The sequence below is a fragment of the Gorilla gorilla genome, chromosome 2, assembly GCF_029281585.2.
Source record: "Gorilla gorilla gorilla isolate KB3781 chromosome 2, NHGRI_mGorGor1-v2.1_pri, whole genome shotgun sequence".
NCBI classification, from domain to species: domain Eukaryota; kingdom Metazoa; phylum Chordata; class Mammalia; order Primates; family Hominidae; genus Gorilla; species Gorilla gorilla.
The window spans coordinates 99,007,623-99,023,466 of record NC_086017.1 but is presented as its reverse complement, the minus strand read 5'-3'; the positions used below and the strand labels follow the sequence as shown (position 1 = coordinate 99,023,466).

The 15,844-nt window shown below is 36.6% G+C and overlaps 1 pseudogene; it reads right to left on the bottom strand.

Moving 5' to 3' along the window:
- Nucleotides 1–648: 648 nt before the first annotated feature.
- Nucleotides 649–15,844, bottom strand: part of LOC101146242 (little elongation complex subunit 2-like) — a 64,161-nt pseudogene continuing 48,965 nt past the window's right edge.

Sequence of the window (15,844 nt, the reverse complement as noted above, 5' to 3'; positions counted from 1 at the left end):
AAAAAAAGCAAATTAGTTTTCTATTTAAAATTTTTAGAAAAGGTTTAATGTAAAAATATTTTTCTTTTTTATCTATTTCCCTGCCATGATAATGTTAAAAGTTATCAAGATCCTCCTCAAACTTTAAGGGTGAAAAGTATAATATTATGTTTTAGTGGAAGCATTCCTTCACGTAGCCAACATATTTTTTCAAGACACTCTAAGAACTTTTGAGGATACTACAGGAAAAACGTTCCTCTTGCCTACTGATCTTTTTGTTATATTTCCCCTCAAACTTTTCTTTCTTTCTTTCTTTCTTTTTTTTTTTTTTTTTGAGGCGAAGTCCTACTCTGTCGCATAGGCTGGAGTGCAGTGGTGCAATCTCAGCTCACTGCAACCTCTGCCTCCTGGTTTCAACCGATTCTCCTGCCTCAGCCTCCCGAGTAGCCGGGATTACAGACGTGCGTCACCACGCCCGGCTAATTTTTGCATTTTTAGTAGAGACGGAGTTTCACCATGTTGGCCAGGCTGGTCTCAAACTCCTGACCTCAGGTAGCCACCCACCTCAGCCTCCCAAAGTGCTGGGATTACAGGCGTGAACCACCAAACTTTTCTAAATTAAACATTGTTATAGCTGTTTTTTAAATTTAATTTTCCATGGTACAGTCTTCAAGTTATTTTTCTTTTATTTGGAAGCAGTCCTTCAGTTTCAACTTGCTGAGCAGGCAAGCAACTGCTTTTGGTTTCTGTGGAAACTGGAATCCTGTGGCTGCGTATAGGCATTCTGGTTCCACCAACCTTTTGTTGCGGTATCCAGTGATTTAGGTGGAAAAGTACAAGGTATTCTTCCATGATGGATATGATATGGTAATAACAGCCTGGGATCTAATGGCACCCAGGGAACTGAGAGACTGAAAGGTACACCAGGAAGGCCACAATGGGTTTTATACAAATTGTATGCTGTCCTAGTAACTTTTCCATCAGAGACCTTATAGTTCAGGAGTGAAGAATCTTCTGCTGCATGATATAACAAGTAGGAACCCTCCTGCAAGCTACTTAATTTCTTTAGAATGTGTTGGAGGATGTTAAATAAATTGGAAATCTTGAGTGCTGAAAGCTTTTCTTTTAATTCTTCTGAGGTAGTTTCTTCCAGTAGAAAATGCTTTGAAGTAAATGCATCAATATGCCCAACATAAAATGAGCTGTTGGAATGTAATAAACTTTCAGTTCTTAAGTGACAAAGTTCACTTTCAATCAGAGCTTCAACTCCATAACAAGCTTGATACTCTACTTTTGGTAGTACATCAACTGGAAATTGTCTTCTGATTTTCCTCTGTTCTTTGAGAATGTGGTCTTATCTCTATCCTCTGGACACTGCAGCACATGAGAAACAACAGATCTTGAAGGCTAAATAACTTATAAACAAAGTTTCCTTCCTGAGGAGCTAGGTATTCTGATGTATCTTCAACATAGTCCTGAAGTTCATATGGCAATTGTCCTTTGGGCTTCTGAAATGCAGAAGGCCATCCAGATTTCGGCCAACTAGAGCCATCTGAAGGAACAGACAATTGCTCAGAAACAGAAGACTGTTTAGAATTTCCTAAATTCATTAAGGACAGGTTGGGTACTTTTCTGGAAATTGGCTTTAAGAGCTCATCCTGCATTTTTAAAATTTCTCCAACTGGATCATATTTTTTATATGCTCATTTGATAAGTTTTTTTAAAAAACACATGACTCTGCAGGCCTACAAACAGTAGTAGTCTGTTTTCCTACGGAAGCCTGTCCTGAGGAAGAATTTGGACTAGCTGATCTAAAACTTAAGTTAGAACCCACAACATCTGTCTTTCCATCGCTATTATTTTTACACTCTCTATCAATGATTAAACACTCCTCATCTGTATCACTGCTGAAGAGAACTGTATCTTCAGTTTTAGCTGCTTCTGATCTAACAGTCTTTTCCTTTGAGTTGTTTAGGTTTTCCAGAACATTGGGTCTTTCACCATCAGCATGTTCCATATCTATAGTCATATCATTTTTATTAGAAGTTTCAATTTCCTAAGAATTTTCTAACTGTAAGGCATCAGATGTTTTCAAGTCACTATCTTGCATCAAAGACTTGTCAGAATTTGATACCTTATCACCACATGATTCAAACTCTGATCATCTTTATTTTTGCACTCTTCAGGGCCACCATCCATACCAGTGACCAGTTGTTTCTCCTTTTGCCATTGTTCAATCAGAATCTGAGATGAACTTCTAGAATTAGCAGAAATGTCTGGTGCACTTGGTGCCACAGATTTAGTTACTGCTTTGGGGGCTGTAGAAGCATCTGTCATGTTAGGTACTGTGGAAGTACTTGCTGGAATTGGTGACTTTGATGCTTTGGTGGTGGTTACTCCAAAAGTTTCAAGTTCTGTGACCTCATCATCAAAATCCAGATACAAGTTTTCAAGAGTCTCAATTTTTCGGCACTCATTGAATTCATGGGACATGTCCATTTCAGATATAAACTCTTCAGGTTTGTCCATAAAGACTGCAGATACTGGAACAAATGTGTTTTGGGGCATCATAAATTTTAATGGAACTTCATGAAAGATTGTTTTCTCTCTCTCATAGTTATTTTATTTTGGGGAAGTGGCGAATTAATATATATTACTTTAACTGGTTTTGAACCTGCAACAGGTATTACTTGAATCAATACTGAAAGTTCCCAAGGTTCCTTGTACATTGGTCCATGATTATTTAATAAAGTAAATAATGATTGACTAGTTAGAGCTAGCTGAGGGTGATATCTTGAAATAAGCTCCTCTGCATTTGGATCTTTTCTAATATAATAATGCATAGCTTCAGCCGTTCATTCTGGCAATTCAGTGGCAGATATATCATCTTTTGAGAGCTGCAACTTTATAAGCATTGAGGGAAATACTGTTTTCACATATTTTACCCTGCCCAGTGCAAGAAGAGATTTTTCTAACTTTAATTCCATCTCTACTCTGAATGGGAAGAATATCATTAAGCTGGTGACCTCGTGGAGAGTATAGAATTCTAGGAACTTTTTCAGTTGTTCAGTGCAAGCTCTTAAAAATTTCACTGTGAAGAGACAAGCATCATCAGAAAGCATATTATAATCCTGTGCACATTTCTTTGCAGAATTCTGCAAAAACTTTAGGAACTCAATAACTTCTTCATTCACATGTTTTTTTCATATCTAAGTACTACAAGAAGTCATTTTTTCTTTATTCTGATAGTTTTGGAATTTGCAGAAATCTTTGTATATTTAACCAACAAGTCCACATAACTCCTCTGCTCTCTCTGTTCAATAAAACACATAGTTCTTTTAAACTTGGAGCCATGGGATAATCTTTATAATTTTCTCAAGAGAAAAATGTCTTAAGGCCATTTTTGGGGAAAATATCCCAATTCAGTCCTGGTTCACTTATGACCAACTTGCAGCTCGTCTTCCTAGATTTCTGCTTCACTCTAGCTCATAGTTCACAACTGCCTGGCTGCAAAGGCTCCAATAGAGGCAGAATCCCTCCAGAATTTACTCAACTCATGGTCCGCCGTGGTTCTTGCCCAGGTGGCAGCCACACAACACACACGCACCACCCCACTCCTCACATTGTCGTGTGCACCTGGGAAAGCCATATTTAAAGGACATGGCCCAGGTTATGTAATTTTTGTTGTCATTTTGATAATGTTCATAGCATCTTCCCTAGGAATAAATTTCATCTCTGAAGAAACCACTTCTTTAGGTTATTCGTAAGATGCAACTCATCTGTTCAAGTTTTACCACAGATATTTAGTAGTTCAGTCACATCTTCAGATTCCACTTCTAATTCTAGTTCCCTTGACATTTTTACCAGATCTGTAGCTACTTTCTCAGTTCAAGTCTTGAACCTCTCAAAGTCAACCATGAGGTTTGGAATCCTCTTATTCTAAGCTCCTGTTAATGTTTATATTTGTCCTTCTTACATGAATCACAAATGTTTTTAAGCATCTAGGAGAATGAATCCTTTCCAGAAGATTTCCAATTTACTTTGCAGATTTAAGTGATTTTTCAGATCCCTCAGAGGAATCACTGTGATCACTATTTGTGGCAGCTGTAGCCTTACAAAATATATTTCTTAAATAATAAGACCTGAAAGTCAAATTATTTCTTGACTCATGGGCTGCAGAATTGATGCTGTGTTAGGAGTCGTGAAAACAGTAGTCTCCTTAGACATCTCCAGCAGAGCTCTTGGTGACCAGGTGCATTGTAAATGAAAAGTAATTGTTTGAAAGAATTCTTTTCTAAGCACTAGGTCTCAACAGTGGGCTTAAATATGCAGTAAACCATGCTGTAAACAGATGTATTGTCATCCAGGCTTTGTTTCATTTATAGAGCACATGCAGAGTAGATTTAGCATTGTTCTTAAGTGCCTAGGATTGTCAGAATAGTAAATGAACATTGACTTCACCTTAAAGTCATCCGCTGCATTGGCCTCTAACAAGAGAGTCAGACTTCCCTTTGAAGCTTTGAAGCCAGGCAGTGATTTCTCCTCCTTAGTTATGAAGGCCCTAGATGACATTCTTCTAAAAGAAGGTGGTTTCTTCTACACTGAAAAATCTGTCGTTTAGTGTAGCCACTTTCATCAATTATGTTAGTTAGGTCCTCGGGATAAGTTGCTATAGTTTCTCCATCAGCACTTTCTGCTTCTCTTGCAATTTTATGCTATGGAGAAAGCTTTTCCCCTTAAATCTCATGAACCAATCTCTGCTAGCTTCAATCTTTTCTCCTGCAGCTTCTTCGTCTCTCTCAGTCTTCATAGAATTGAAGAGATTTAAGGACTTGCTCTGGATTAGGCTTTGGCTTAAGGGAATGTTGTGGCTGGTTTGATTTTCTATCCGGTCCACTAAAACTTTACATCAACAATAAGGCTATTTTGCTTTCTTATCATTCATGTGTTTATTGGAGTAGCACTTTTAATTTCCTTCAAGAAATTTTCCTTTGCATTCATAATTTGGCTTACTGGCATTGAAAGCCTAGCTTTCACCCTATCTTGACTTATGACATGACTTCCTCACTAACCTTCATCTTTTTTAGCTTTTGATTTAAAGTAAAGGATGTGCAATTCTTCCTTTCACTTGAACTGTTAGACACCATTGTAATGTTATTAATTGTCCTAATTTCAATACAGTTTTATGTCAGGAAATAATGAGGGCCAAGGAGTAGGAGAGCGTTGAGAGAAGAACTGGTTGGCAGAGTAGTCAGAACACGCACAACATTTATTGATTATGTTTGCCATCTTAATATGGATGTGGTTCATGGGGAACCCAAAACATTTACAATAGTAGAAAAAGATCACTGATCACAAATCAGTATAACACACATAATAATAATGAAAACATTTTAAAAATTTGTGAGAATTACTAAAATGTGATACGGAGACATGAAGTGAGTACATGCTGTTGAAAAGCGGTGCTCATAGACTTTCTCGACACGGGGATGCCACAGACCTTCAATTTGTAAAAAATGCAATATTTTCAAAGCATAATAAATTGAAATGTAATAAAATGAGGTATGCGTGTACTAGGAAGAACCATTCAAGAATAGAGAATGACCCTCTCTAAAAGTAGAGGTTGATTTAATGTAGCAAATACAGTATGCTTCATCATAATGGTTGTTGAATTGACTACTAAAAGATTTTATAGATATATAAAAATTGTAATATGGTGTAAGAGCCTTTGAAACAGTCACATAATTTCAAGTTGCTAATAAAAATATTACATTAATTCTATGAAAGTAATCATTAACATCTGAAATGTAAAGTAAAATATTTGATTTTAAGGTCCTAGATCCAACAGATTTATAGAAGTTTTCACTTTTATAATGGAGACTAAGAATAGAATTTTAGTCCCTCTCTGAATGAGAGGATTTAATGTTATCTGTTCTCAGAAGAATATGATATAATGAAATGGGCATATTGAAAGTATTCAAATAAAAGGAAGCAATCCACAATGTTAAACTCAAACTCAAAAAGAATTCCTAGTTCTTTTTGAAAATCGTAACAACGTTTCTATAATTTGCTACCTGAGGAAGTGTTTGAAAATTTGAAAGGTCTTTTGGTTTTTGGTGGTGGTGTTGCTAGTGGGGTACACCTTATGTAACATCTAAGAATGATATTAGCATTTTTAATTATTCCAGTAATTTTTTTAAAATTTAGAAAGTCTAAATTTAGGCTTTCTTCATGACTGATTTTGTAACATACTAATTCTATTCATGATGGCTATCAGGAAAACTCCTAAACGTCAGCATTGCTTAACATTTTACTTGATTTAGGCTCCCCTTTGGATACATACAATTCGTATTGATATTTAAGAGCTTCATATACAAATGTATTGAGTGAGTTTCTTTGGCTATCTGTGGGAATCTGCTAAAAAAAATTGATCTTTCCTTGCAGTGAACAGCCCCATTTGATTCACTGTTTTTTAATATCTAGGGAGCATTGTAGCACACAAAGTGCAGAAGTAGACATGAAAGGTTAGTGACTTGCTTTTATAAGACATGCCCTCCTTAATCTGTTATACTAATGCTTTTCATAGCATCACCCTGTAAGATAAGAAACTTAAAGCCATGTTTTAATAATGAGGCCTCACTGAGAATTCTAAGAAGAAGCTTCAGCTGGAGTCATAGTGTGAACACTGAGTAATGGCTGGGGTCAATAAGATCTGAAGTAATTATTTCAAAACATAGTTTGGATCAACAAATTTTTGTAGCTCATGTACCTTGCTTCCCACTACAGCTGAAGAATGCAGAAGGGGTTTTTGTATTCAAGTCAGGTCAATATCAACTTATATACATTCATAGATACAAAAGTAATTATCATGGATTGCATTGACAGTATCATTTGTCACCAGTGGGTGTTGTCATAGTCATTTACATTTGGCATCACAGTTAAACAGTTTTATGCCAGTCTTTTTTTGTGGTCTAAAAACATTGAACCAATGAGTCATTTAGGAAATAATAAGTATCCTATTTAGTTTATTATTTCCAATGGCACATGGCAAGCTATGATTTAGAATGGTGTAGGATTTTATTATTACAATTACCTTATAAGATTACACCTTGGATAATAAGGGTGATTCAGACAATCAAATGCTGGACATTACTGTGTTTTAGAACTTTAAGAGAACTTGTGTATCTTGAGAGAGCCTTGGGATTAAAGCTAGGTTTCCTATGTGAGGAAAATGTTTGCTGTAGGCATAAAGGGTGTGTGTGTGTGTGTGTGTGTGTGTAAATTAGAAAGAAAAAAGAATTCAGAAACACATAAAAAAAAACAAAAAGAGACAGATGACTGAGGAGAGACATATTTGAGGTTGAGTTATTGGAAATGCATTGCTCTCTGTAGAGCAGTTTAGTCCACCAAGCACAGTGCTTCTTTTAGGAAATGCCTCTGCTGCACTATCAGGAGCCCTATGTGTTGTAGCTGTTTTTTCAAGGAAATCAGATGGATATGTTTTCATCTATTCATGTGTACCCAGGCCTCTTTATGATAGAAGGCATTTACTGATTTCCAAAATAATTAGTTGGGGTCACAGGTGAACTGAACACACTTTACCAAGGTAATGGTTACAGAATGTTGAGGTAGGGCTTGGCACATATTAAGGGCTGGACAAATGTATGTAATTAGTATAATTCACCTTTGTGAGGCCCTGTTATGTTTAAGAAAAAGCATCATTTTATAAAAATAACAACAACACAACCATAAATTCACAGCCAGTCAGGCAGTACTTATTTAGCTTGGTATTATATTGAATATATATGTGTGTGTATATGTATATATGATATAGATATATGATTAACACAATGACCTATGAGGCAGGTACTGTTACAAATAATTGATAGGTACTAAATAGCTATATTACTGATATGAAAAGTGAGGCACAGAGAGATTAGATATCTTTGGCTATCGCCTAAACTATTATGAGCATGTTTATTTAAATCTAAAAAATATAGTTATTTGACTCCTTCTATGCTCTCTAATACATATTTAATTAGTTTTCACGTACTATAACTTTATTTGAATTTTGTAGAGATGGTCATATCAATCTTTAAGTGAAAGTTCTTCTATTTCTACTATAAATTCTGGTCATACTCTCCCAGCAAATTATTTCCATTCATTCATATTTCTGCAGGTGCTGACAGAGTAGAGAAAAACAAACTCAGTTTCTCCTACTATACTTTCACAACATGCTTCTGACACCAGTTGTGCAGAGGTTTACTCCCACACCTTAAGCTAACAATCAGTTCTGCAACAGATACCAGCTGGGTTTCCTCCAGTTCAGTTGAATTCAATTCTGACACTATCTACCTGGGCATAGGTTCAGATCCTACAGGTTGAGGGCTCAGCCCCAAAGACTACCCCTCACTTCTGATGTCAATCACAAGCCCCAGGTTGCTTTACCTGTGCATCTGACAGGCTGGCTGTAAATCCAGGTTCCCACAGTTCCTTCCTTAGGTTCGATTAATTTGCAAGAGTGTCTCACAGAACTCAGGGAAACGCTTACTTATTTTTACAGGTTTATTGTAAAGAATATTACAGAAGATGTAGATGAAGAGATGCATACAAAAAGGTATGGGGGAAGAAGTTTGGAGATTCTATACTTCTCCTCATGTGCCACCCTTTAGGAAAGTCCACATGTTCAGCTATCTTGAAATTCCCCAAACCCAATCCTTTTGGGTTTTCGATGGAAGCTACATTGCATAGGCATAATTTATTAAATCACTGGCCATTGGTGATCAGCATATCCTTCAGCATCCCCATGTCCCCTCCCCGATGGTTGGGGTGTGGGGCTGAAAGTTCCAACCCTCTAATCCCACCTTGGTTTTTCTGGTGGCCAGCTCCCATACCAAAGCTATCTAGGGATTGCCAGCCATTAATCATCTCATTAGCATACAAATGACATTTATCACTTCGCAGATTCTAGAGATTTCAGAAGTTGTACACAAGAAGATGAGGACCACATATATATTTCACAATATCACACTAACTATTCTTCCTAATCTCTGTTGCTCTAAGCTATCTCTCTCACCATTAATAGATTTACCTTCATAAAATCACACAAAAAAGTTTTATGCATGAGCATGTTCTTCACATTATCAGTGTTACTCAAGTGACTCAAGTTACCAAAGTCCCTGAGACTTGAGTGGACCTTTATTATAATGGTTCCCACTCCATATACCATAAGAAACTCACTTGCCCCCACCATGCTGTTGATGACACTGAGGAGTTGTATATTTCTCTTGAGCACATATATTGTTCCAATGGCCTGTTTCCTTTGCATTCTTAGTTTCCCCCGTGCATCTTGTCTCAAAAAGGTTATTTTTTCTTTGCCATTTTCCTGAATTTTGGATTCTACCCCTATTTTCTCTTTATCTTAAAGTACCACTTCTCTAAAATATATTACTTAATCTTAAAGTACTATTGGAAAAACATTTTAATTCATATTTGGATGCAAAGAAGAGAAATACATATTACAGTTAGTACTGGAAATAATTTAAATTGTAACAGTAGATATCACTGTGCAAAAAATTGTCAAGCGTGTCCTACCATGTGGGCGGCACCCCAGGGCCCCTAGCCTCTTGCTATAATTTTGAAATTATCCTTCACATTATTTCTTCTCCTCTTCAGATTATCTCCCTTTTATGAAAGAATACTGAAAATATCAAATTCTTTCCACTCTTTTAAACCAAGCATTTGTTTTTATTTATTTGATCTAGAATGGGAATGAGTAATCTGCATTTTAGCTAAGGTGACAATAAAGCATAATTGTCTTGAGCTTGTTCTCCTGGCTTAATTATCAAAGCCCCCTGTTTCTCTCTCAAAAGGGTATTGGATTGGAAGATGCATTATACGGTCATCCTAAACAAGTATTCCTGGTGATTCTGGCACAGTTGACTCATGAACATAAACTGCTCGAATGTTTGTCCTAATTGAGTAAGGAGAACACCAAACCATCACTTTTCCTCCTTGAGTGAGGCCATGTGTGGCTATCTTATGAAATAGAAAAATGGTATAAAATAAAATATAAATATGGAACTAAATGTTCACAATATGTTCTCTCTCTCACTAATATTTTTCTTCTTTACTTGCATTTCACTCTTTCATTCCTCTGTAAGCCCTGATATCTGCAAAGGGTTTTACAAATTGGAAACCCATTACTAACTCCAAAGGCCATTCAATTGAGAGAGTATTGATAAGATCTATACCCCAGCCAGGTGAAACTGCCATGTTCACTGTCTCTGAGTGTGTGGAACACAGATGTTCAGAGATAATTTTCGTGACCATAAACGGGCACTTAAATTTCAAATGATCTCTAAATATGTGTTAACAACATAACATATGTGTTAACAAGGAACTACTTTATGTTGCTGCTTTCTTCTCCAATTTGTTAATTGTTTGAAAAAACTGAAAATTCAAAAACTAAAAGTAATTTGAAAGTTTCTAAGATTAATCTTCCTTCAAGGGATTCGAAGAAAGAAAATATACACGTACGGGAAGTGTAGGACACATTTTAATCAAATAGTTTGCTATGGATTTTCATATTAATTGAATTACAAAGTTAATATATTTCCAGGAAACCTAAATTGACCTATGAGAATGGTGATAAACCTTGAAGAATAATGCTGATGTTCATAAGATTGCCTTAGTGATGTGTGCAACGAGGAAAAAAAAGGAACAATCAGTTTTAAGTAGTATTATCATCAGCCTCTGCAGCATCTAAACATCTGTTTTTTTTTAATAAAAGTGTTTTTATGATTTGTCTCAGCAATAAATTTTAATAAAATTATCTTGTTTTATAAGCTTAGGTAAAATGTTCACTGTGAAGAATGTACACTGAAATGATAGTTAAGGAAGTGTCGACTGGAAAAATATTTCATACCACTCCTAAATACTAATTTGTCATACATGATTTCACAAGCATAGGGCTGTTCTTGATACAGATGTGATATAGTTCTGGAGCATGTAGTTGCATATATACTGAATATCCAGGGGATAATGTCACAATTTACTGCCTTGCTTTTCTTTTAGAGTTCATTTCAATGCTTAGGATGACAGTGATTTGCTGCCTTGTGCCTGGCCTCTATCTATCTTCAGCTGCTGATCTATGCGTTAATAACACCCAGGGGAAATCTGGCCCACGTTGAATTTGTTTAGTCTTTATATTCTCACATCTATTGAAAATCATTATTGGCATTTTCAATTTGGTTATTAGGCAAAACCTTTCATGTCAACCAGCAAATTTAGGTAGAATATCTTAACGTAAATCATCTCTACAGCCATACCTTATATAGCATGACCATGGCAAAACACATTTTTTTGTAGACAACAAAGCACAGGCATTTGCCATATTAATAGTCTCTATAATGGTTGTAGCATAAATCCTATTGTTTGTATTTAAATAAGAAATAAATATATTTTCAGAAGTCATGGTAGGACTGATTTTGTAGGATTCATGAGACATAGAAATATTATGGAGAGAGAATAGATATGTGAACCAAAACATGCAGTTCAAATTCTGAAGTCTTGAAACTATGTTTTATTATTATTATTATACTTTAAGTTTTGGGATACATGTGCAGAATGTGTAGGTTTGTTATATAGTTATACATGTGCCATGGTGGTTTGCTGCACCCATCAACCCGTCATCTTCATTAGGTATTTCTCCTAATGTTATCCCTCCTTTAGTCCCCCACGCCCTGACAGGCCCCAGTGTGTGACGTTCTCCTCCCTGTGTTCTCATTGTTCAACTCCCACTTATGAGTGAGAACATGCAGTGTTTGGTTTTCTGTTCCTGTGTTAGTTTTCTGAGAATGATGGTTTCCAGCTTCATCCATGTCCCTGAAAAAGACATGAACTCATCCTTTTTTATAGCTGCATAGCATTCCATGGTGTATATGAGCCACATTTGCTTTATCCAGTCTAACATTGACGGGCATTTGGGTTGGTTCCAAGTCTTTGCTATTGTGAACAGGTTACAGGAGTTAAGAAGAAATTACTTAGGCAGATAGTAAGGGTATGGAAGTCCTCAGTATGGCTTTTCTGAAAAGCAGATCCAAATCATTACCTAACAAAGAACAACCTGCAAAGTTGATCTGCAAATATAGACAAGCCAGCTGGGAGCTTGAACTGGTGAATGCTGGCAGGAACTAGGAATTAGACATGTTCAAGATGGCAACTCCATCTTCCCCTTTCTGCCAGCAACATCTACAATAAGAAGCAGACAAGATGGCACCCATCAACTGGAAAGTCCATCTGGATGATAAGATTGGGGGGGATGACAAGCCTTCCCTGTGCACTATGTAAAGGACATTCCTGATCAAGCCAATCTATAAGTCCTGTGTAAATCAGACACTGCCTCCTCAAACTGGATTATAAAATCCAGCACATTTGCCACCAGCCAGTCCTTTCTGCTTGGAGACTCCTTTCTCTATAGAGAAAGGTGTTTCTCTTTCTATTCTTTTCTGCCTATTAAACCTCCACTCCTAGACTCCTTGTGTGTGTCCGTATCCTAAATTTTCTTTGCACGTGACAATGAACCCCATAGTATAAACTGCAAACAGTGTGATATGGTTTGGTCGTGTCTCCACCCAAACCTCATGTTGAATTATAATCCCCATAATCACCACATGGCAAGGGCGGGACCGAGTGGAGGCAATTGGATCATAGGGGTGGTTTCCACCATGCAGTTCTTATGATAGTGAGTGATTCTCACGAGATCTGATGGTTTCATAAGCATCTGGCATTTCCCCTGCTTGCACTCACTGCTGCCCTGTGAAGAAGGTGCTGACATTTCCCCTGCTTGCTTCATCCTGGTGCCCTGTAAAGAAGGTGCCTGCTTCTTCTTTGTCTTCCCCATGATTGTAATTATCCTGAGAACTCCTCAGACATGTGGAACTGTTATTCAATTAAACCTCTCTCCTTTATAAATTACCCAGTCTCAGGTATTTCTTCATAGTAGTGTGAGAATTGACTAACACAGACTATTGCATTGTTTTCCTTCTTTTCTCAAGGTACAACACATAATTTCGCATTTTCACTCTCAAGTAATCATTGTTCCTGTTTCATTAAAGTGACATCATTCAAAGAGAACTTTCTCAAATTCACAGGAACCCACCTATCTACCTACTGCAATCAATATTCATGCTTCTGCCTTCTAATCCATTTCTAAAGATGAAACTTATCTGATTCTACCTAAGGAAACACTCTTTTCTTGTGCACTTGATTCTCTTACCTATCTTTTTTTTTTCTACTATTTCAAATGTATTTCTCCCCTGTATCTTTACATTAGTATACAAAATTATTATTATTGAATATCCAATGTAACTACAAATCCTGTTTGCTTTAGTTTTAAAATATACCCAGAATACAAGTAATTCTTACCATCTCTACTGCTACCACTATATCCAAGTCACAATCAATTCTTGCCTTGAAATATTCTCTTGCCTCTTTGGATTTTTTATATGTTTGCCTTGGTTTTTTGCTTATTTATGACAGATCCAATGTCATGTTCCTTTTAGAATTTAAGTATATTTGGGTCATTCTTTGGCACAAAATCTTCCCTATCTGAAAACAATCCAAACTTCCCAAGATGGTCTTGAAGATTCTACTTTGTCTGGCCTCTGCCTGCTCTCTGGCTCACCTCATCTCACTCTGCTTCACTGCCCCTGATTCTTGTCCACACTGGCCTTCAAGCTGCTATTTACTTCAACGTGCCGGACACGTGCTATGCCTCAAAACATTTGCAAAGTTTCTTCCTTCCGTATGATATCCTTTAAAATATGCTTATGACTTACTTTCTCATCTGTTTCATGTCTTTTCTCAATTATCACCTTCTCAACAAGGCCTACCCTGACCACTCTATTAAAAATTTAGCTCCCCAAATCAGTAGCAATCTTCCTTTTTCTTCTCTATATTCTGTAATACTTATAACTTAATCATATAATTTACTTATTCATCTTGTTTGTGTTTAGTTTCCACTAAACTGGATAGAAGGTTCATACGGGCTAATTTTCTTGTTGATTTTGTTCATATATGGTTAGAATCTATATTAGCTCTGTACTATTAGATTATTAGTAGTAACAATAAGTGTTTATTGAATAGTCAAATCAATAAAATCTGCCACCCATGTCAGACTCTTCTATGACACTTTAAAGACAAGACATTTTCAACTCCTTTGGGTTTTCTTTTTTTAAAATAACTTTACATTCAGTATCTTACGTTAACATCCATAATTCACTTCTTGGATTCTTGTGGTTGTCTCCTAATAAATTTCTAGTTCTCTAGTAATATCTCCTTTCAATCTGCTATTTTCTTGGCCACAGAGTGATATTTTAAAAACATAATTTCATTACATTTTTACCTTGTTTATAATCAATTATTATTGCTTTGTGATTATTGTCCACTGAATGCAATATAAGTCCCTTAGTACAGCAGATCAGGTTTTTGTACTTCTGTCCCTCCACCGCCATAGCTTCATTTCTTCCCAGGCTCGAATCTTCACACTGACAGCTGGCAGTAATTGCTGTAAGCTGCAATTATCTTCTGAACACTGAGCTGTACCATCTGTGATGACACACTGTTTGCCTTATAAATTATTGCATAACTAGTATCTGGAGTATAAGTGATCGATAAATATTTGTTGGACAGTTAAAAATGAATATACTACTTCTCTGCATGTATCATATTTTCTTGCCTCCATGGTTTAGTATATTCTATTGTCTTTGCCTGAGATTCTGTCCCTGTGCTTTCTTTATCTGGATAGTGTCTTTTAAATTTCAGATCACTTGCCAATCTCTCTCCAAGTATTTTCTTATCCCAAATATGTTCACTATTTTTTATTTGTCTTTCCATGGCATCTGCTATGTCTTTCTATGCACTGATACTAAAACCTCAATAATGCTCACCATAATATCTGTGCTACTAATAATTTACTTACTTGTCTGTCTTCTTCACTGGGCTCTGAGGAACTGAGTTTCTTCAGTGCAGCAATTATGTCCCCTTTATCACAACATGGAACATAATGCTTAGTACATTACCTATTTAATGAGTCTAGGATGAAGTAAATAGTATTAAATTATATCATGTTTAAACAATAGTCATGAATAGTGTCAGTTCTATCGTTGAATCCAACTCTCTCTGGACACAGAGGACCAGAGATAGTCTGCGACTTGCCAAAGTCATAAAGTAAGTCAGCAGCATAGGAGAAAATTGGTCCCAGATTATCTGAACTCAATGCCATTAGTGGCAAGGAGGATGCTTTTCTCTACAACCTGCACAATGGGAAGGCAGCCACACAGCTCCTCCTTTAGGGAGCCCATGACACAGATGAAGGTCAAATAAGGATTGTTCCCAATGGGAGCAAGGTAATGTTACATAGCCTCTTCTAGTCTCAACATAGCCATCCAATTTTCCCCAACGGATGGAAGTAAGGATTTTGTGTGTGTCTGTTTTTGAAAGTGTTGGTCTATTTCTTTCCATGACAAGCAGTTGGGATCTAAGTTCAAGGAGCTGGATGGGATAATCTGTTTGACCTCACTAGCAAATGTGGCCAATCTACCTCATTTATCTGAATCTAGGAATATGCAGGAGACATAAAGATGATATTAAAAGTTAAGTTTTGGTGATTCAAGAGAACTCAGACTCTTAGAATGAAAGAATCAGGTCAGAATCCTATAGGGGAATGCTTAGTAATCCTACAGACATGGACAACACGTATTTGAAATTGGGGACTTAGAAAACCCTAACTCAACCTAAAGGTGATCCAAGGAAGCAGCCTAAAGAGCAAGTATGAGACGCACTCAGTCATACAGGAAATCTA